Source organism: Anser anser (genome assembly GCF_964211835.1).
Source record: "Anser anser genome assembly, chromosome: 5".
Taxonomy (NCBI): domain Eukaryota; kingdom Metazoa; phylum Chordata; class Aves; order Anseriformes; family Anatidae; genus Anser; species Anser anser.
Window position 1 is genome coordinate 9627256 of NC_139725.1, and position 21428 is coordinate 9648683.

General features: G+C 38.0%; 1 protein-coding gene and 1 long non-coding RNA gene across 2 annotated transcripts in view; one reads left to right on the forward strand and one right to left on the reverse strand.

The window, feature by feature from the left end:
* The window catches only part of LOC310900663 (uncharacterized protein), a 252722-nt gene extending 248435 nt beyond the window's left edge, over nucleotides 1-4287 (reverse strand). Inside the window, exons 1-2 of the mRNA XM_083838957.1 lie at nucleotides 3407-4287; nucleotides 3080-3184 (exon numbers count right to left, since the gene is read on the reverse strand). The gene's annotated coding sequence lies outside the window, so the exon portion shown is untranslated. The remainder of the gene's footprint in view (nucleotides 1-3079; nucleotides 3185-3406) is intronic.
* LOC310900669 overlaps nucleotides 1-14412 on the forward strand; it is a 62338-nt gene extending 47926 nt beyond the window's left edge. The window contains exons 3-4 of the long non-coding RNA XR_014585330.1: nucleotides 12565-12661; nucleotides 13354-14412. This is a non-coding gene — a long non-coding RNA (uncharacterized lncRNA). The remainder of the gene's footprint in view (nucleotides 1-12564; nucleotides 12662-13353) is intronic.
* The last annotated feature ends 7016 nt before the right edge of the window (nucleotides 14413-21428 follow it).

Below are 21428 nucleotides of genomic sequence, written 5' to 3' on the forward strand. Positions count from 1 at the left end.
ATGCACAAATAACAGACAGGGGCCATTAACTGCCTTTATTGGTTTGCATAACAAGAATTCACTGAAGAAAGAGCTACAAGTATGTGAATAACATACTGCAATGAAGGTGAAAATAGGCATTCCTTACTCCCCAATGGAAAGGTAAGTGCAGTAGCTGAAGAACTAATTCCTAGGGCAAGAAAAATTGGGCTAACTACCGAAGTATAGAAAACATCAAATAAGCACTGTTCATTTGATGAATGTTTGAAGTCACCAGATGCAAAATGAGCCAGTCAATATTTTGCTTCAGAATGTGGAGTGTCCTGACACATTTTTGTTGTTTGAGGCAAAATAACACATACATTCAGCTATTTTATAGCCAATAGTGAGCAAAGAATTATGTTGACGTTTCCAAATGTTTCATAGCATCTGATGGACAGAGAAGTGATGAACAATACCCATCCAGCTACCTCAAAATAAAGCAGACACACATGCAGCCTGGACAGAAAAGCTCATCAGGACAGGGGAAAAGAATGGACTTCTGGACATGACTTGAGAGCCTTAGAACAGGCCGCCACTTCTGTGCAGCCAGGAAGCAGTGTTCTGGTACTCATCACACTATTTATTTATTACTGTCATAAAATAGGATTCAGAGGATTTAAAATTTGACAGAATTACATACCACAAATCTTTTACAAGCAGCAATATGGTCTATAAATTTCTCTTACTTATACAACTTTTCTAAAAATAACAAACAACACCATTTCAATGTAACTTGGAGATTGCCACTCAAGAATGTCCTTCAAAACAAAAGTTTTAAAGACAATTAGTGCATTATAAATACTAATTCACTGTTTTAGAAAAAGGGTAGACCTGTATCAAATGACTGAAAACATTAACAAACTAGATCAAAGTATATTTCTATCCATAAAATTTAAATGGACAAAGGTATAGAGACATTTCATGATATTGTCATAGTACTGGTGGAAGAAACATTACAGATTAGCAGGAAAGACCACGGTTTTCCTGTAAATGGATGACAACAAAACTATCCATTTCCAAAAGCTGACACCTGGAAATGCACAAAGAAATCTTCAGTCATCTTCTAGGCAAATTATCAGGGAATCAATTAGGTAGACTAAAGCTATTCCGTGTTAAGCATAATTAATTGCACAATTCCATGATACTCATAAGCAACATTTGCTAGTAAAATAAGACTGCTATGAAAGAAACTTCTGTTCAGCGTCTAGTGTTGTGCTAGACATATCTGCAGTGCCAGCTATCTTAATTAATAATTATAATCTGACCTTAATTCACATCATTATAGAATTTTTGCATTAACATAAGAGATAGAGATTTCTTTCTGACAACTACCTTAATAAAATTACTGTACTTATTGCTTTTATCCACTAACTACACTATACACAAACATTACATCACATACTTGGCTTGTATCCAAGTCTTTATGCCATATCTTTGTGTAAATGAACTTTACTTACGTCAGTTATCATTAGATTAATCATTTCTTAGATTGAAAAAAAATAATCAATCAACAAAGTCAGGTTGATGGAAAACAAAATGGAGAACCAACTACTGTGACTGCTACCCCTAAACCTCTGCTTGGCACTACTGCATGTTGTTGTCCTGTGGAAACCACTGCTTAAACAGTGGTTTCCACAGGACAAAGTACTTTTAAAGCACTCCTGATTGTACAATCAACAAAAACTGTGACAACTTGAAGTCATTAAAAACTCGACGTGAAACTTGCAGAATGTGTGAGGTTACCAAAGATAGTCCAATCCTGTAAAATGATGCAGGTCTGCAAAGTCTGCCACACTGCGGAGCTGCTCTAGATTTAAGACACTGGCTAACCTTGGTAAGATCTGCCATTGCTGCACATGCTTCTGTGGTGCAAGTGCAGGTTGCTTGCCTCTCCCCCTTGGCATGAAAAACACCAAATCAACTCATTAACAGTGTTGCTCTCTGGGTAAGTGCTGTGGTTTGCTTCGTGAAGAAGGGATTTCCTAATTGGCCTTTGTAACTATCTTGGCTTGAAGACTGACCTTTGAAAAGTAATGTAGACTGGTAATGTGTCTATGCCATATCAAGCTACCATAAAGGCAGTGAGAATGCTCCTAAGACACACTTGGGAAGAAAAAAAGATAACTGCAGCCTCTCTCACTGGACCCATGAGGTTGTTATGGTGGCCTCTGAGAGGACCACATAGCACAGGATTGCTCTATGTCCCCTGTGAAGGTGGAAAAATAATTGAAAGAAAAGTCTTCATTCTTCACATTTTACCTTTAATGGACAGTATGTTCCTACTCAGGAATAAGTTTTCACTTTCTTTCAGCTGGCTCTGTTAATCCTGAAATTTAAGTACCAGAGTACAGGACACTGCTCAAAGTGTAACGCTGGGGTAGTGCTATGCTGGGGAACACAAAGGGGTCAGAAAGTTGTTACAGTAGTGCATCAAAAAAGATTTACTGATGCTTTTTTTCAATAAGAATACCAGGAAACAACATAAATTTCTTCTAATTTTAAATATAAGTATCAAGCTTAATGTCCCGTACAGTTTTTCCTTTCTGCATACACAATGTACTAGTTCTAGGGCTTTTTATATACCCCCACCTATGAATCTATGTAATTCAGTGCCTTGGATAAGTGTGCCATTGGATCTAGCAACTGTGAAGTTAAAACATCTTTTTTGCAAGCTTTCTTTTGACCAGGTCTTCTGTTGTGAAAAGAGAAGGGCAACTATATCTGTACAGAGGATTATAAAGATATCCTTCTATAATTTAGGAGTAAACTTTGTTGGCAAAATTGCATGTTTCTGCATAGCCCCAGTGAATCAGCTGAAAAGTGAATATACCCACTGTAGTTCCAATGGTTTGAATTTACCACAATTATTCTCTCCAAGTTTTAAAATCACACTGAAAAAAATATTCATCTCAGCCATGTGCAAATAGGACAGACCTGAAGTGATAAATACATGTTCTAAAATATCCGGTGAGCATTGTTTTAGCAATTTACAGCTGAAGCACTAGGAAAGAATGACTTTTAAGCAAAGCAGAGATACAAACATCAGTGTCCCCCTTACCGTTTTAGGATTTGGTATCTACTGAAGTCAACAACAACTTGACCTTGGATTTCAGTTGGCATGATAGGTTCTTTGCAACTTCGTGACTTCGTTTCCAGCTCGTGACTGTTTATTGATTTTTTTAGTAAACAATTAAGAAAGAACAAAATGAATCACAGTGACAGTGAGATACAAGAAATAAGTAGCTTCCCAGTTCAAAAATATGATGAAACAATTAAATATAAATTTACAATAAATTCTATTACTGAAGTTTTTGTGTTATCAGCAACAAGCTTTAATAGCTAGAAATATTTATTTTATTCATTGTCTCAATTTAAGTTGTTTTACCTTGCCTGGACTTCAGAAGATTCATATTTTATCAACGTTTTTATTGTGAATCAGTGAATAGCAAGACTCCCTGCTGGACTTTTGCCTCTTCTCTTCCTTTTGGATTTGATCTGACTCTCATGAGCTCAGTGTTGCGTCATTCAGACAAAAAACATTCAAATAGCCTAGCCTTAAAGTGCTTCACTGCGAAGTCTTTTTTTTTTCTTTCCCCCTCTTTATGCAGAGTATGAGCTGTGTTCTTATTAGCATAGTGTTCAGCCAGCTTCCTGTCTCCCCCCCACACTTCTTCTTTTACTTTTAGGGCCAAGGTCATTTTTACATTATCTGCTACAGACTGATTTTTTAAACACACCAGCCAGATGTTATTTACTTTTTAAAAACATAGCTATGGAAAGTGTTTTAAGTAATAACAAAAGAAATCTGAGGATTTTAGAATAACTTTTAACTAATTCGAACTAGGAGGGGAGTTCACACGGTGCTGCAAAAAAGCAGTTAATATATCATGTTAAAAGTACAGAAGTCTAGAGAGCAGCAATCCTGCAAATTCTGCAAAAGCAGATTAAAGTCTTGTGAGTGAATGAAATATGATGACTGAAATATTAACAGTGTTATTTATAACATTCTAAAATGCCTGTCCTAACAACAACTTCAGAAGCATCCCCCCCTCACTTGCAAGGAAATGTCTACCATAAGTTTGTTGCAAGATCTATCTCAATACAGTGAAAATCTTCTTTTGCTCAACAGTGACAGCTTGATGTCTCTTGGGAGATCACTAATGTATACTATGTATTTACAGCTCACTTTAGCTGTCCTGGGAGATTCTGGGAAGCTAGTCACATACACCATCTCATACTTACTTAACCGACTACTTAAATAAAGAACTGAACTCACATTTTAATCTTCTGCCACAGGCAGCCCATCTCAAAGGTGCCCTGGTGAAACCATCCACATTTTAGTCTACTGAGTATGAATGGTATTTGCTTTCTTGCACCATGCAGACACAACCTCACAAATTCCTTCTTAATCTCACATTTTTTGACCATAAAAGTCCACCCCTAAAGAACCAATAGGCTGTAATCACAGCAGCTCCCACAATGCTCAAGCTAATGCCATGTGTTGAAACCTCAGCATCATGGAAAGCTTTGTTTTTCTCTGCAAGCTAAGAGGATAACTTTTCTCATTTCTTCCTTCCTGTTACTTGTCCTCTCTCCATATTTAATACAACTATATTTCAGGATGTTAATCTTAAGATCTTTTCAATGCGACAGTCTAGAAAAATTTTCAATTGCACTTTCTAAATGGTAGCAATTCTATCCAAAATTTAACACTTGAATTTCCTACTGGACAAAACCGTCCAATCCCAGGAACTGCTGAGAGCAATTCACTTTAAAAGGGGACTTTTATACAAGAGTCTTCCACAACTAGCTAAACTAAACATTAACAGAGCTTGTTTTCTTTCCCTGTGGCCACTGGTCTTTCTGCATTTATACAATTATATTATCTTTTTCCAGAAAATGGATTGCTCCCAGCTGTCAGCTGGAGTGATCCCTGGCCCATACCAGCTTCTTTGTGTCCAAGAAACTATAGGGGAAAACTCTATCTGACCAGGCCAAACAGAAGATGCAAGGCTATTCTAACAGGAAACAGCACAGGCAATCAAGATTCAGTGCTGGGAAATATTCCCTGTTACTGTTGGACAGGAATTACATCTTGGCACTGCCTATAAACCATAAAACCCTATTTAGTGCAATGCTAGCTATACGCTAAGTATTTCAGGGCCAGATAAAAGCTCTTGTTCTTCTCCCTTCTCTTTCAAGAATGCTACATGCAGTGCTCTCTCCTTTCATTAAGATGGCAATAAACAAATACACAGGAAAAATATTACCTTCTTTTAAAATTGACTTTTCTCTTGAGTCTAGAACTTCGGAAAGATCTGAAATACCTTCAATTTTGCTGTTGGCAGCCTTGTGTTATTCTCTGAGATAATACAGCAGGGCAGGTTGTTCCAGCTCATTCTTCCGTTCCAAGTTCTCTAAAAAGATAGGAGAGTTGGGTTTCGTGATGGAACCACTGGGGACTGAATGGCAACGTTACCAGGTCCCTGAGCGTAGTAACAGTGTAAGCTCCCTTGACTAAAGAAATAGTCGCATAAAAGATATAAACACATCATGAAAACACATATCCTTGCACCAATGGGTTTTTTTAACACATGAAGCAGACGTGCACCTGGTTGCGAGGCCCACATGTTTTATGTTCAACATTTGGAATCTTCATTATCCCAGTGTACAGCCTAAACACAATCTCATTTATGAAAGCCCTAATAAAAAGTCACGAGGCTGCTCCTCTGAATCAGGTCTTCTACCTTTTATCCTTTCATTTTTCCTTTCACTGAAATCCAAGTAAAGGGCTGTGATTTCATATGTGCCTGCCCCTGGTGGGTTACCACCTGTTTTGCAGCTGGTGGGTCTCTTTCTTTGCATGAGATAATCTTCAAAGCAGCCCTTCATTCTGATACCATGGGGCAAATTTTAGTCCCACTAAAACCTATTGCCCGATTGTCTTCATATATCATAGCCACAGCCCATGCACTGCTGCAGTGATTCCAAAAAGACAAAACACCATAGCAGTTTGGAAACATGCTTTATTCATCTGAGATTTAATGACCTATTTGCTTTTTCCAGAAGACTACATGTTGTGACATTTTGCTCAGTCTAACAGATATTACAAACAACTCTTCTTAAAGCTGTGACCCTTATTTTTGTTTGCTGTTTTTGCATAATGTGAAAAGACATATTAACAGTCTGTCTACTAACAGTGAGAATTACTGCAATGGATTTATGCTTTGTCTAAGTATTCTCTCCACATACATAAATTTCCAATGAATCTCATCTCTTTGTAATGAAAATTCACATAAAATCTTCTCTTACAAAACAATTGCTTATGCCCTCATATTCTTCCTGATTTGTGTTTGATTTCACTTTTATTGTTATTCTTGTCCTCTACCAGCAAATTTATTATATTTAAGAACCTGAAGGAGAAGTGAGTCTATTCAGAACAAAAGAATAAGGGCATTTCAGAGATGATTTTTGTAGAGTAGCTATTGTCACCATGATTCAACTTTTACTTAAAAGTTAAATGGTAAATCACTAGGCCAAATTCACAATGATGTATACTAAGACATTATTTTCCCCCATATTCATGGAACTTAAGTAATACAGGTTTGCACTTACCCAGCTAAGTATGGAGGTCGTTTATGGTTTCATACATGATTTCTGAACTTCACAGTTAAGTTTTTCTTCATCAGAGCAAAACCAAAATGTTAGCACTTCTTGGACTTCCCCTCCTATGACATTTTATCCTAGGATGGCAAATACTGTTGATCATTACATTAATGCAGTGTATTGCGATGTGCGTTGTACTGTTTAAAAGTGCTTTGTAACAGTTACATATTCTGCCACATTCATCACATTCATTTCATACTTGTTGCAACAACTGAGGTACCGTAATGAATGCCTTTGGAGTTATGTGGCTATGACATGCTGATACATGATGAGAGAAGTTCACACAACTACTCATCTGTGACTGAGGGTAGCTGGTCATCTTCCTCACCACTGCAATCTACACCATGTAGCAATCACCCTAGCTGCATGCATTTTGACATGACAGGAAACAACAGTCTGGATGGATGCAATGAAGTGAAAGAGGCATTCACTCTGTATTAAGAGACCAGAGCAAACAGCAAAATCCAACATGAATGTTTTTCCTAAAGATATCTGTGTTCGCTCTACAGCTATAAATGTACCTCTCTCCCTCTTCATCTCTCTGTTTCTTCTGTCACTTCTATTTCTAAAAAGCATTATTTTGGAATGCATTCTGTATGAAAAGTTGCATTGTGCTCAGAGGAATAGATCACTGACCCACAAAAGCTTCTGTATGGTTACCAATCAGCTTTTTGCGCATACTTAGGGATTCACCAAAGTTATCTAGGCTGAAGAGATCTTATCAAAGTCTTTTGTATTATACCAACTGCAGAAGCATCAAGGGGAATTTTATGCTAATGATTCTCTTTAATCTCCATATAATTCAGGCCAGCTAAAAATAGATCTTTTACAAACAATGAATCATCATGACTTTAAGTGGATGCAGTTCTGCCACAATAAAGTCAAAATCTCTGTTCCATAGCACCTTTCTTTCCTCTCCATCTAACAACCACCCAACAAGCCAACTGATAAAACTGAATAGAATTATTTTTTCTTCATCCCTCCTAATTCAACAGTTGATAGGATGACCAGAGTCCAGTAAATAAATAATTTCAAATACCATAATAATTTGAAGGATAAAACTGTACCAGAAAGGAAACAGGATTTACCAATTTTTTAGAGCTAAGAAAATTGGACATGAGATTGTCAAACCCTGCGACAGTAGAAAAAGCCAAAGTAATTTCTTTTCTGGGAAAAAAAAAAAAAAAGAGAGAGAGAGAAAAAAAGAAAAAGAAAAAAATGCCTACTCCCAGAGAAGGCTGTAGACCTACTTCCACTGCTGTTCCACCCTCCTGGAATGTGTGAGAAACCAGAGATACAAGCAGTGACTGAACCTATTTGTATGATTAATTAGCATCCGTGTAACCTTGCAGATGAGATCTGTCTCACAAGATTTCACTCAGTGGTATTCTATATGCAAAGATTTCTCTCAGTATGTCACTATGAGCAGACAAGTAGCTTTGGAAACGTCCTAAAATAAGGCAGACCTGTGAAGGGAGGAGCTTGTTTTGTATCTCTCCTTAGCCCATTTTACTCAAAGCTACCACCACTGAAGAGAAGTAGAAACAGTCATGTTTAAATCCCAAACAGTAATTCATTTGGCAGCTGAAAAACGACTCACCTCTCAGCGACAATATAATTGTTTCCTAACACAGTTCTTCTGGATTCCTTGAATTTTACCACCACCCTTCTGAAATTCCCTTAAGACTAATATATAAGATAAAGGTTTGTATGCATTTTTCTTAGACAGCATGTGGAATAAATGAACAACTAAAGGGCAAAGGCCAACTATTAATATCATAGAGGTTTAGGGCTAAGCGAGATCCAGGTGCTGGCTGATGAAAAGTAACCATGAGACAAGCTGAAAGATTGTTTCCTGGACTTTTAAAAGCCTCCATACTTGAACTTTTCTGACATTTACTTTTGAATCTCATTATATTTTATTTCATACTTTCCAATGAAAGTTAAGAGTATTATTCCAGGGTTAAATTATGTATCTTATTGACAGTAAAACTTACCTCTCAATTTACCCAGATTTCAACCCATGGACCATCATGGTTCTTGATGTGGTAGGGTCCTATGTGGATGTCAATCTTGGGTAGCATGAGGGCAGCAAATCCCCGTAAGAAGCAATGCCCCAGCTGCTACGCAATGCTATGCAACCCCTGTGACCCCATGCACAGTGAGGAATTATAGATATTTTAAAGACTACTGCATTTTAAAAAGTACTGTTTAAAGTTATTGCAATATATACTTACCATCCAAGTCAATGTGTACAAAGAGCTAACCAAAGTCCTGAGAAAGCATTAGGTGTAAACAAAATACCGTTAAGTGGTGTTTGACAGACCATGTGTTAAAAATAAGAGTTTGTCAATGAAACTGAGGGAAAAGTATTGTCTCAAATTCAAATATAAATGTATTCTAAGAAGAAATATGAGTACAGGACCAGAAGTAATGTAAAGAAGTAATATAGACACGACCCATCATTTCATGTGTTGAGTAACTTACTTCATAAATAAGCATCTTATTTTTTCTCTGATTTCCAATGTACCTGGGGAAGAAGCAAACTCATGAGAAATTATACTGGTATCTACTATACTGTACAGGTCATAAGGCTTGTAACAAGATTTCCTTCAAATATCTATCTTATCTTATCTTATTTTTCAACTAACTGCTGACTTCCTATCTCTTCTAGACTGTAATCTAGGCTTTGACCTGTACTATGGATATGCAGAAACAAAAGAAGAAAATTTTGAAAGTACTTTTGCTCAGTGTTAGTAGTTGAGTAAATTAGTTGGGTAACTGTTACTTAACAGGTAAAAGAATCCAGCTTCCAGACAAAGTATTTGAAAGCTCTTATCTTTCTTTTACCTTTATATTTATTTTAGCTTTCATCCTTATTTTCTTTTTCTTTAAACTGCTTCTAGCTTCCTCTTCCAGCTTACAGCAGTCACCTTCTTATTGTCCAGCACAGCCTCCCTCTGTGCTAATCATCGAGTTGCTACATTCATAGAAGAATCAACACTGAAGTTTGACTCCACTTTTTGAGTTACTACTAAAAATTAGTGCAGCAAACACACAATTTCAAGGACACACAGTTACATAACAGACACTGAAGTCAACTGCAAGACATGCAGTAATCTGTGGTAAGCCAAAATAGACCACACTACAGGATTTTTACTGGAGTTTATGAAGCCTTGGAATAGCCTGTTGATGAATGCTATTCCTGTGTAAAGTACACACACATACATATTTAAGGACAAACTGTAATTGCAGTCAAAGAAGGGTGACAGTGAATTCCTTCCATATTTCTGAAGGAGTCCTTAAAAAGTGCAAACACATCTGGTGTTCCCTCTGCTCTGAAGCATTTGAAATATTTTCTGCCGTATTTCACAGAATACTTAAGTGCCATGTAGAGCATTATTTCTCCCTGCTTACACCTCTCTTTGAGGTGTAATTTCTGAGGACTAAGAAATCCTCAGAAAGGTGAAAATCCTGAGTGCTTACTGTCATTGCCTAAGAACCTAGGATATCAATTTACAGAGCATGACCATGCAAATTATTCTTTAAACATTCTTGACTCAAAATAAGCATGAAATTTTTGAAACTTTTAGGCCTAATTGCCCAAATGAGACAGAAATAGCCTATTTCAGGTGGGTTAATTCACCTTGCATGTGTTGCAAACCAAGCATGTCGGCATGGTTAACTAGCACAGAAAATTCCTGTAAATTTCCATGTGACTTTACTTAGAACATAAGTACATACGCATACATATCGTTATTCCTCAGAGTTTTCTTTCTCAGCAGTAAAACACAAAAATTATTTCCTTACATTACTTAAATTTGCTTACAAACTTAAACTTATGCCAGGAAAGTCTTTCCTTGAAGATTTTCCCAAAAGCTTTCCAGATTTGTATACTTCATTATGTTCATATCATGTTGTACATCATTTTGAATACACTTGGAGCATGTTTGTAAAGACTGGTGGTAAAACACCTTAAATTCTGAATTTACTGATTACTTTCAAGGAAAATGAACACTATATTTGCAATAGTCCTTTGGTAAATTATGTTCTGTGCTGTTTTTCAGTAGCATACCTATCCCAGACAAATACGAGTACAAAAAAAGCTAGCTATTTTGCTTTACACTTGCTTCCTGATTTTCTTTCATATCATTGACTGCTCCATGAAAAATAGGATGCATTTTTTTTCACAATAAAAGCTGTTTTTTAAGTTCTCTCTTCACAGAATGTCCCATTGTGCAATGAGTTACAAGCAATCTTACTGCTATCTCAGGAGAGTTGGGGGAAAATCCTACAGTACAGTAGCCTCCTAACAAGACTATATATAATTGTGAAATCTGTGAATAAACTCCCTTAGGAAATATTAAAAATTGATCCAATTTGGTAAATTATTATTAATGCTTTCAACTAAATTAAATTGAAGAAAAAAGTCACGCTTGCATGTTGCTTGCCTGATGGGCAAATAATAACAACAATATCCTTACTTTGCTGTCATCTTCATTTTTCAGCTGCTGAAACCTTTCAGCTCTAAATAGAAAGACATGCTGAAAGTTTAGAATAAACATAATTAGTCCTCCATGTTGTTTTGTGATTCCTCTCTATGCTGTCTTATTGTTCTTTACCAGCAAGTTTGATGATGACACCAAGCTGTGTGGCACAGTCACAGAGGGACCTGGACAGGCCTGAGAAGTGGGCCTGTGTGTCCCTCATGAGGTTCAACAAGACAAAGAACAAGATCCTACATCTGGGCTGGGGCAAACCTAAACACTAATACAGGCTGGGCAGAGAATGGACTGAGAGCAGCTCAGGTGACAAAGACCTGGGGGTGTTGGTTGACAAGAAGCTCAACATGAGCCAGCTATGTGCGCTTGCAGCCCTGAGAGCCAACTGTATGCTGGGTCAACATCCTTAAACTGAAGGAACAGGTTCCTTTTGCTCCCTCTGCAGAGTGACAGCACAGTACCGCTGGAGAAGAGACCAGCTTATGTGTTCCAACAGTCTTGGGCAAGCCATTTGAATCAGTGGAAATGTCCACAGGAGTTTCTTTGGCTTTGTATTTTTAGGCACAACTCTCTGTCACTTAATATTTTGGAAATTATTTATCAATACATTTCTCAGTTTATACATTTCATAGGCTAAAAATGTTACCAAAATGAAAGCAGATCTCCCAATAGAAAATTTTGTCAGACATTGTCATTGATTCTGTTATCTTGTAGAATACCACATTGCCAAAATAAATCGTAACAAATCTGCCACTAAGGCATTTTCAGGGTGAATGCTGCGAATCAGCCAGCCCATGAACCATAAAGAATATGCTGCAATGCACATTTTGCAACGTTCACTAGAACTGGGGACATCATAAAGCTCTGCCAATGCAAGCCTTTTTCATCAGCACAATTACAACACAACAAATATCTGAAATTTCTCCTGTCATTTTGGCATTTCTTTTACACAAAAATTTAAAACAACAGATTAAAGGGCAGATGACAATCAAAAATTGCATAATTAGTTTTCCTCAATTTTGTGATTCAACTGATATCTCTGGAATGTGTCTCTTAGTATAGCTATAGTTATATGAAGTTATCAATTTTAAGAGTTTTTTAAATGACTTTTTCCCTCAAAAGCATATTCATAACTTTTTGTTCCTGAGGAAAAACACATTTTCAAACAAAAAGATAACAGTATTTAAAACTGTAGGCCTCAGAAATCCATAGCATAAAAACAATTTACATATCATTAATGAAGTTTTTTAAGCATCTGACTGAAATTAAATAACTTAATTCTCTTTTTGAGGTGTTCTTACTACGTCAACACAGTGCACAAGTTAATATTGCCATTCCGATTAAAAATCAGATTATTCCTTTTTTTTTTTTCCAGAGCATTCTGATCTTAACAAGGTAATATGTGCTCAGCAACACGTAACTCAAGAATGTGGTCAAAGAGCCGTCTTCTGCCTCCGCTCACACAAAAAAAAGTAAGTTGAACTTGTCTATTTTGAGTTTATTTTGGTAATATACTGTGGCATGTGTATAAGTGTCAGGGGCCAGAGGCACACCAGTTACCAATATTATTTCATATCAAGATACTGCTGGGTGTTTCAGATAGTCCTGTTACAGATAGTCCTGTTACAATGAGTTCTATACTTCAACATATCTTTATCTCACTGGCCTGCTAAAACAATGCTTTTTTTGGAAAAAAAAAAGCAATCTATTTTTCAAGTAACAGATGGATAAACAGATGGGTGGAAAAGTCCACTGAATAGTGTGTTGGCTGCCTGTCATTGCCTGTATGACTGCCAATAAATATCATATGGATTAAACCTGTAAACTAACACATCCCTATTTAATGAATTCTTTCAGAATGCTACGTGTCTACTTGCCAATGCCACTATATATGAAATGCCACTTTGGATAAGGTAAATTTTTGCAAGGAGACCAAACACCTAAGCACAGCTTGTTCTAAGATTAATAACCAAAAGCAAACAGGAAAGGAAGCCCCATGGTAAAGTGTGTACATTTTTACAGATTAACTATGAGGAGATACATTTTGCACACCTGAAACAAATTCCTGGAAATAACTTACATGCAAGTATGTTTACACTTAGTATAATGTTTTCCTACTGCTTACATGTCTTCTTGTTAACAACTTTGTGTTTTTCTTTTCAAGGTTTGCATGAAGGAAGAGCGCTTAATTCAGTAACCAGCCATGAGATACCCACTCACATCCAACCAATGGCAGAATAAGTATTTTATCCTCTTTTGAGATATTCTTCCTGTTTGGGCTAACATAAAAATAACGAAACAAATATTGAGATGAGAGTATGAAATTCCATATTTACTAGCACTTAGGCCTTTCCATTTCACATGCATCTTCCATTACAAGTAATTACGACTTGCCTGTCTGCCAAAGCCAGCATGGCTGTGTGGAGTAAAAGGTCTTTACTTTCTTTAGGGTGTTTATTGACACAGAGATCATTACATTTAAAAAGGTAATTCCTTCATGTTGCTTCCAACCTACTGTCTAATATTCCCTGCGTAATTCCTAGCTTTCACACTCAGAAACTGTGGATAATTTTATCCTTCTTCTACAAACCATTACAGATTTTACAGAGAGATAGAACTACAGTCTCAGTTCCACAGGCTGGAAAATAAGATGGAGAGAGATTAAACAATTTCCCCAGACTGCACTGAAAATCTGCTATGAGGAAGTTCAGTTCTCCAGAGCAACAATCCAATGCCTTACTCCTGAATTTTTGAAAATACAAAAGCAAGTATTAAAGCTGAAAAAATAACTTGAATTATGTGAATTAATTATTAAAATAATTAATATGGGCCTGTTCATGGGGCCTGTTCAGCCTGGAGAAGAGGAGGCTGAGGGGGGGACCTCATCACGGTCTACAACTTCCTTGAGAAGGGGAGTGGAGAGGCAGGTGACCTATTCACTGTAAACACCAGTGATAGGACCCGCGGGAATGGTGTTAAGCTGAGGCAGGGGAAGTTTAGGCTGGACATCAGGAAGAGGTTCTTCACCGAGAGGGTGGTTGCACACTGGAACAGGCTCCCCAGGGACGTAGTCACTGCACCAAGCCTGTCTGAATTTAAGAAGAGATTGGACTGTGCACTTAGTCACATGGTCTAAACTTTTGGGCAGACCTGTGCGGTGCCAGGAGTTGGACTTGATGATCCTTATGGGTCCCTTCCAACTCGGGATATTCTATGATTCTATGAAAATTGTTGTCCTTTTAATATTTTTTCACAGGTATTAGAAATAGATTTTCTGATTTGCAAAAAATTTGTTAAAAACAGTATTCCTAAAAAGAAAATGCATTTGTTGATGTCATAAATCAGAGTAAGTAGGTGTGCCAGGATGCAAAAGAACAGAGGAAAGCAACAACAACATCAAATCATTAAGAAAGTATAGTCTGATAGCCCAGTACCAATAGATGATGCAAACATTTCTAAGAATGTATAGACAATTACAAACACTAAGAACATTTTGCAAAACAATCAGACATACAAATACAGATATGTGCAGAAGAAGGGTGTGTCAGAAGATGAAACTGGTTATAGTTTGAACAGGAAACAAACGGTGAGTTGAAAACTCCTGAATGTGTTAGAAGAAACATCTGACCTAAGGAAGACGCAATGAAGTGAAGCACGGAATTCAGAAATAAACTCTGCCATATGAAAGTATGTGTCTGAAGAAGAGAATAGCAAAGAGTTCAGAGAAGGACCCAAGCTGCAATGTTTGTCAAGTTCTCTTCACTGTCGACACCAGACAAAGCCAGGCACTCAGGAGCACAGCAACAGACTAAAGGTATAAATCACTCAGAGGTCAGCACATTCCTGTTATCTACAGAACATCATGTAACAAAACACAAAATACTGGGGTGATGTAATGAGCAAAAATAAATAAATAAATAAATAAATAAGCAAGAGATTTCAGATTAGGTAGGACCCTACTCTGCTATAGGAGCTGGTCCTAAGCAGAGATGGTGGACAAGATAAATTCAGGGCAACCTGTTGATGCAGGATTACACAAGTGTATGTGGTGCTGAATTCTTAGTGTAAATCAATTAGTTGATGCCTTCTTTGAAAGCATCACAGAAGCCTCTGAATATCCTTTTTATCTTCAGAGTCTTCCTTACAAGGTTCTAGTACAGCCAGCAAGACCATAACACCGAGCAGCCCTGAATCCATGCTGACAGCACTCTTAGTGTACCCAGAAACAGGCAAGCTTAGGTTTTTTAAAAGCCAGTTATCATTGCTCCAGCCTCCTTGGGCGTATGAGGCATTTGTTTGTGAAGGAATTACCTGGATTCAGTCTTGCCTAGGGCAGGAGAATTCCTGAATGGTTGGTTGAATTTTCTTACACACTAGAACAGCCTTTTGAGTGACTGCATACCTCTAGTTCTGACTGAAGGGGTGAATTAAAAGTGGGATATTCTCTTGTAGGGTAATATTACATGTCTATGCATCTTGCTGTACACGTAGTCTTCCCTCCATGTGTGAATAAGCCTTCCTGTGAAAGAGCTTCTCTGGGCATATTCCTGCATCTTACTATGATTGACAGAAGCTGTCAGAAACCACAGAAACCACATTTTTGCCCTCTTTTCCTTAACTCATGTATAGCACGGAGTAAAAATTTTTAAAGAAAAAATGATGTTCCTAAAACCACTAGAAATATAACTGAAATATAATTGAATTAAAGAAACAGAAGTAATTCATGTTTTTGCTTGTTTGTTTGTTTGTTTTTTACCCCTCAAAATGCATTTCAGATTTCAATAGAACTGAAAAGTTTCAAAATGAATTTTTGTCCAACTCCTAATTTATTTATTTTTTTATACATAAGTCTCTCATTCCAAAAATAACTAAAAATTCCACAAGAACTTAGATTAAAATTAAATGAGGCTTAGATGTGTATCTGAACTGATTTTTATTCTGTGGCTGGTTAATCTCTGGGGTTTCAGGAATTCTTGTGTCCCAGTTATTTAAGGCAATTCAAAGTCCCCAAATCTGACAGGACTTGAAAATACCACTGTACACTACTAATGTACTTCACTGAACATGAGCAACACAAATCAGCTAAGCATTCTCAGCCTCGTGGGTACATACAGATTGAAAGTTACTGCTGCCTGGATAGTTTGGCATCCCAACAGGGATAGATTATCCCATGGACTAACAGCCAAAGCAGCACAGGAAGGAATTATTCACACAAAAGTAAACGCAAACACTGCAAGTTACTGCTGGCCTTTTCTTCTCCTATTCTCCTTTTTGATCATTTGATTTGTTCTCAATAGCAACAATCAGACTTCTTTTCCTCTGTCATCTGTAGGATTATAGGCAATGTGTATCGGACTCTTCAGTCTTGTTTATTCAACACACATAGCATAAAGCTAGGTGCATCCATTTTCTTCACCTCTCTAGCTTCTGGCCTTATGCACCTGCCTCCAGCAGATTACACAAGATCTGTAGCAACTCCAGATATACTCCTCAGGCAGGTGATATTAGATTATTATACTGGTTGATGCCAACTTCAGCTGAGCTGACCTGAGAAATGATTTCAACAGACACACAGGGAGTTTCCCTGAAACACAGCTGCATTAAAGACAGCTAAACCTCCCCGGCTCTCCACTGCACAACAGCCAACTAGTTCTGGAGGTCATCCAGGATGCTCTGCCTCCTTAAGGCCTTGCTGCTCCCACAGACAACTGCAACTTTCAAGCTGTCCCCAGTGTTTAGGAAGGACTCTGGGCCATCTTGTCAGTGCAGACAAGTAAAGGTAGGTTACAAAGCCGCACGTAGATGTTGTCATGCCTCATCACTGGGACACAAAACAGATATATTCTTGCTTCCAAAATACAGTCTGTTCATGTGTTTGTCCTTCAAACATCAAAGCTGAGTTGCTGCAGAGATGTTCTGGTAGCCAGATAGCAAAACAAGGAAAATTTTAAGGTCTACTTTAATACAGTATGTAGTAGGTCTATCAGATCCTTGCCAAGATGCAAGAAGCTCTTATGATTTTAATGACCCTTAAGAATCCATATTGCAAGTGTGCTATTATTTGGAGAAAATGAAAGAAAATCCACAAAACATAAAATTCATGTGGTCTTGTTCTTGTGTTACCAAAGTTGACACATTAATGTTGTATTTAGACCCTGAAGCTTTGAATCTCCTAACAGCAACACTCACACCAGAGAAAATAATAAATAAAAAACAAAAATCCTGACCAGTATCCTACTTTATAAACCTCCTTGTTAAAGGATTCAGCATCTAAAGTGACAGTAACCCCAAAGCACTTCTTTTACTTTATTTTTAAATCACTGCTGTTTTCCTTTGTCTTTCTTTTTCCTTATGTCAAGCTACGCCAAGCTATTAAAACTATCTTTCTAGGACAAGAGCCTACAGGAAAATAGTTTGTAACATATGAGCAATGTGGGCTGATACAAATTTTATTTCTCTTATTTAACGTCTTGGTGATTCACATTAAATCACCTTCTAAATCTATTGGCTGATAGACTAAAAACAAAAACTAACAAAACACCTGAAAAGAGTCTGCTAGTCACACACCTAAAAATGAAAATAAGAGCATGCAGGGGTTTTCAGGGTGTTTAATTCCTTTTCTTTCTTTTTTTTTTTTTTAACTTCTATAAAAACAAACAAACAAACACTTTCAGAAATCAGGTTCTTCCTTCATTTGGCTTCAGCATTTCATTTCTAATTAGAAATGATGAAGAGTCATGAATGGAAGGTTTACTACTTAGAGCTTCTGGACTCATACAAATTAGGAAAAGATCCTGTATAATTCTCAAACTTATTTTGTGGTTCCAAGTGGTTCAGCAGAAGCTTTGAACTTTGGCATGTTTTTTAAGCTGAATCCCTAGACCTTTGATGAAATTTTCAGTGTATTAATTACAGAGATGTTTAAACAAAACTGCCATTTTAAGAATTGAACCTAATATTACAAGTACCTTAGAATTTGATCTTTCCAAACATCTCCCCTAATAAATCCCTCCCAAGCCTCCAAGCTGTGATTCAGAAAAAGAATAGTTCAGGGGCAGCAGTATGTTGAAGCCTTGAGTCACGCACACTTTGTGAAAAGAGTTGGTGTATCATTAAGTAATACAGGAGGAAAGAATAATTGATATGAGCCTAGTCAGCCAAGAGAGGACAAAGCCTGCATTTTTGATGTGTGACTCAATGTGCTCTTCAGCAGCAGCATTGCAGACAAACAGCTCTCTGCGGGTCCAAAAGAAGCGAGGTTTTTTGAGAGGAGAACATGGAACTTTTCTTGGGTAACTTCCTACAGCATCTCATTGCTCACATGTAAATATGAGTTGCAATTATAGAAGAGAATTCAAAAACAACCACAGCCTCCTTGTTACTTTTGATGTACTATATATACACTAAAAACCAGAACTACGAATTAACGAAAAGAATCTCATGGAAATAAAAGAAACGTATTTTAAGTGTCACTCACGAAGAAAACAGAACTTAGTAACTTCATTTGCCATCTCAACTGTTATTTTTGCTGCAGAATTTCATCTGCTTCACTACATCCCTGCTCATACAAGATTCCTTCAAACAGTGGTCACATAACACAGCAATAGAAGTGCCAGCATAATAGCTGTTCTTTTTAATTCAACAGTAACACAGATGGGAAATACTCATTGACATTCTGAGGAAGAAAATTGGTTACCATAAATGCCAGGGAAAAACAGAGCAGAGCAGGGAAAAAGCAGGTGACTCTACCAACATTTTCCATCTCCTTTCAGCTTCCTGTATATCAGGCACAAGTATGAGAGCTCAATTATGTAGCTCCTGCACAATCAAGCAGCCTAAAATGAGAAATATACTTCTTTCAATTCATTCCCCTACCAGTATAGAATAATTTCTTACATGATTGGTGTTATTCCTTCAACAAGTCTAATTTGAAATATCCTGACAAAACCACTTCCACATCTACTTTGGGAAATTACTGGGGTTTAGCATGAAGTTTTTCATTAAATTTCCCATTATTTTTAATTAATTTATTTACAGAATCACAGAATCGTCTAGGTTGGAAGAGACCTCCAAGATCATCTAGTCCAACCTCAGCCCTAACTCTAACAAGTCCTACACTAAACCACATTACTAAGCTCTACATCTAAACGTCTCTTAAAGACCTCCAGGGATGGCGACTCAACCACCTCCCTGGGCAGCCTATTCCAATGCCTAACAACCCTTTCGGTAAAGAAGTTCTTCCTAATATCCAACCTAAACCTCCCCTGGCGCAACTTTAGCCCATTCCCCCTCATCCTGTCACCAGGCACGTGGGAGAATAGACCAACCCCCACCTCGCTACAGCCTCCTTTAAGGTACCTGTAGAGTGCAATAAGGTCGCCCCTGAGCCTCCTCTTCTCGAGGCTAAACAACCCCAGCTCCCTCAGCCGGTCCTCGTAAGACTTGTTCTCCAGACCCCTCACCAGCTTCGTAGCCCTTCTCTGGACTCGCTCGAGCACCTCCATGTCCTTCTTGTAGTGAGGGGCCCAAAACTGAACACAGTACTCGAGGTGCGGCCTCACCAGAGCCGAGTACAGGGGGACAATCACCTCCCTAGACCTGCTGGCCACACTGCTTCTTATGCAAGCCAGGATGCTGTTGGCCTTCTTGGCCACCTGAGCACACTGCTGGCTCATATTCAGCCGACTATCAACCAAAACTCCCAGGTCCTTCTCTGCCAGGCAGCTTTCCAGCCACTCATCTCCCAGCCTGTAGCTCTGCTTGGGGTTGTTATGCCCCAGATGCAGGACCCGGCACTTGGCCTTGTTGAACTTCATACGGTTGGCCTCAGCCCATCGGTCCAGCCTATCCAGATCCTCCTGCAGAGCCTTTTTGCCCTCAAGCAGATCGACACACGCACCTAACTTGGTGTCGTCTGCAAACTTACTGAGGGTGCACTCGATGCCCTCATCCAGGTCATCGATAAAGATATTAAAGAGGACTGGCCCCAGTACTGAGCCCTGGGGGACTCCACTAGTGACCGGCCTCCAACTGGATTTGGCTCCATTCACCACAACTCTTTGGGCCCGGCCATCCAGCCAGTTTTTAACCCAACGAAGCGTACACTAGTCCAAGCCACGAGCAGCCAGTTTCTTGAGGAGAATGTTGTGGGAAATGGTGTCAAAAGCCTTACTGAAGTCAAGGTAGATCACATCCACAGCCTTCCCCTCATCCACCAAGCGCGTCACTTGGTCATAGAAGGAGATCAGGTTCGTCAAGCAGGACCTACCTTTCATAAACCCATGCTGACTGGGCCTGATCGCCTGGTTGCCCTGCAATTTATTTATTCATTTATTTATTGACCCCCTTCAGATCATCCCACATTTCTCTCCTTCGTGCTCTTTCCATGTTTCAAATATTTATAATTAAATACCACAGTTCTTTGGAATGGTCACTCATTAGCCATACAACTTAGTTTTCAGATATGGACAGATGCAAGACAGTATTGTAATACATGGATTAGCAAGTGCAATTCGTTATCGTTGTTCACATTTGATAGTTTACAACCTGGTATCTGAACCTACCAAGGTAGCACTTAGACCAATAAACTTCACTTTTGTACCACTTCTGCTTTCAGCTGAGGATGTTGTATAATGCTAGGGACCTATGGCAGTAGGATGTGAAAACTGGATTTTGGTGAGACACAGAACAAGAAAATATATTTGTGAAGTGTGTGATAAATGGCAGGAATAAGACTGTGTTGTATTTATGCAAGCATCTTGATGCACAGACAACGTATTAGCGTTCAATAGTCTGCCTTCTTCCTGCTTGAGCTACAGGCCTTATTTTCCCAAATACTGTATAAATGGTTACAATGATTAATGGAGCATGATTTCCTTGTGTATGTGTGCACACAAAATAGATGTATACTTACATATATATCTGCATCTACATAAATAATAATGTTAAAACAATGCAGCTATATAAATTTTCTGCTGAGGCGTTTGAGTATAGAATTTATCCAGAACCCTACAGTATAAGACCTTCAATGCAAGCAAATTCATAGCCTTCAGGTGTCACTTACCACTGTAGTGATTTTTGTATTGTCATTAATACCTCTGTAAAATGGAAGTTTGCTCTAACCTCCAGCAGAGATGGTCCAAATTAAGAATAAATAAATAAAAGTGAGATGAAAAGTTGGCCAAAAATGTTTTCACTATTTTCCATATTTTCATTTGGAGTAAGGAAAAGTAGATTTTT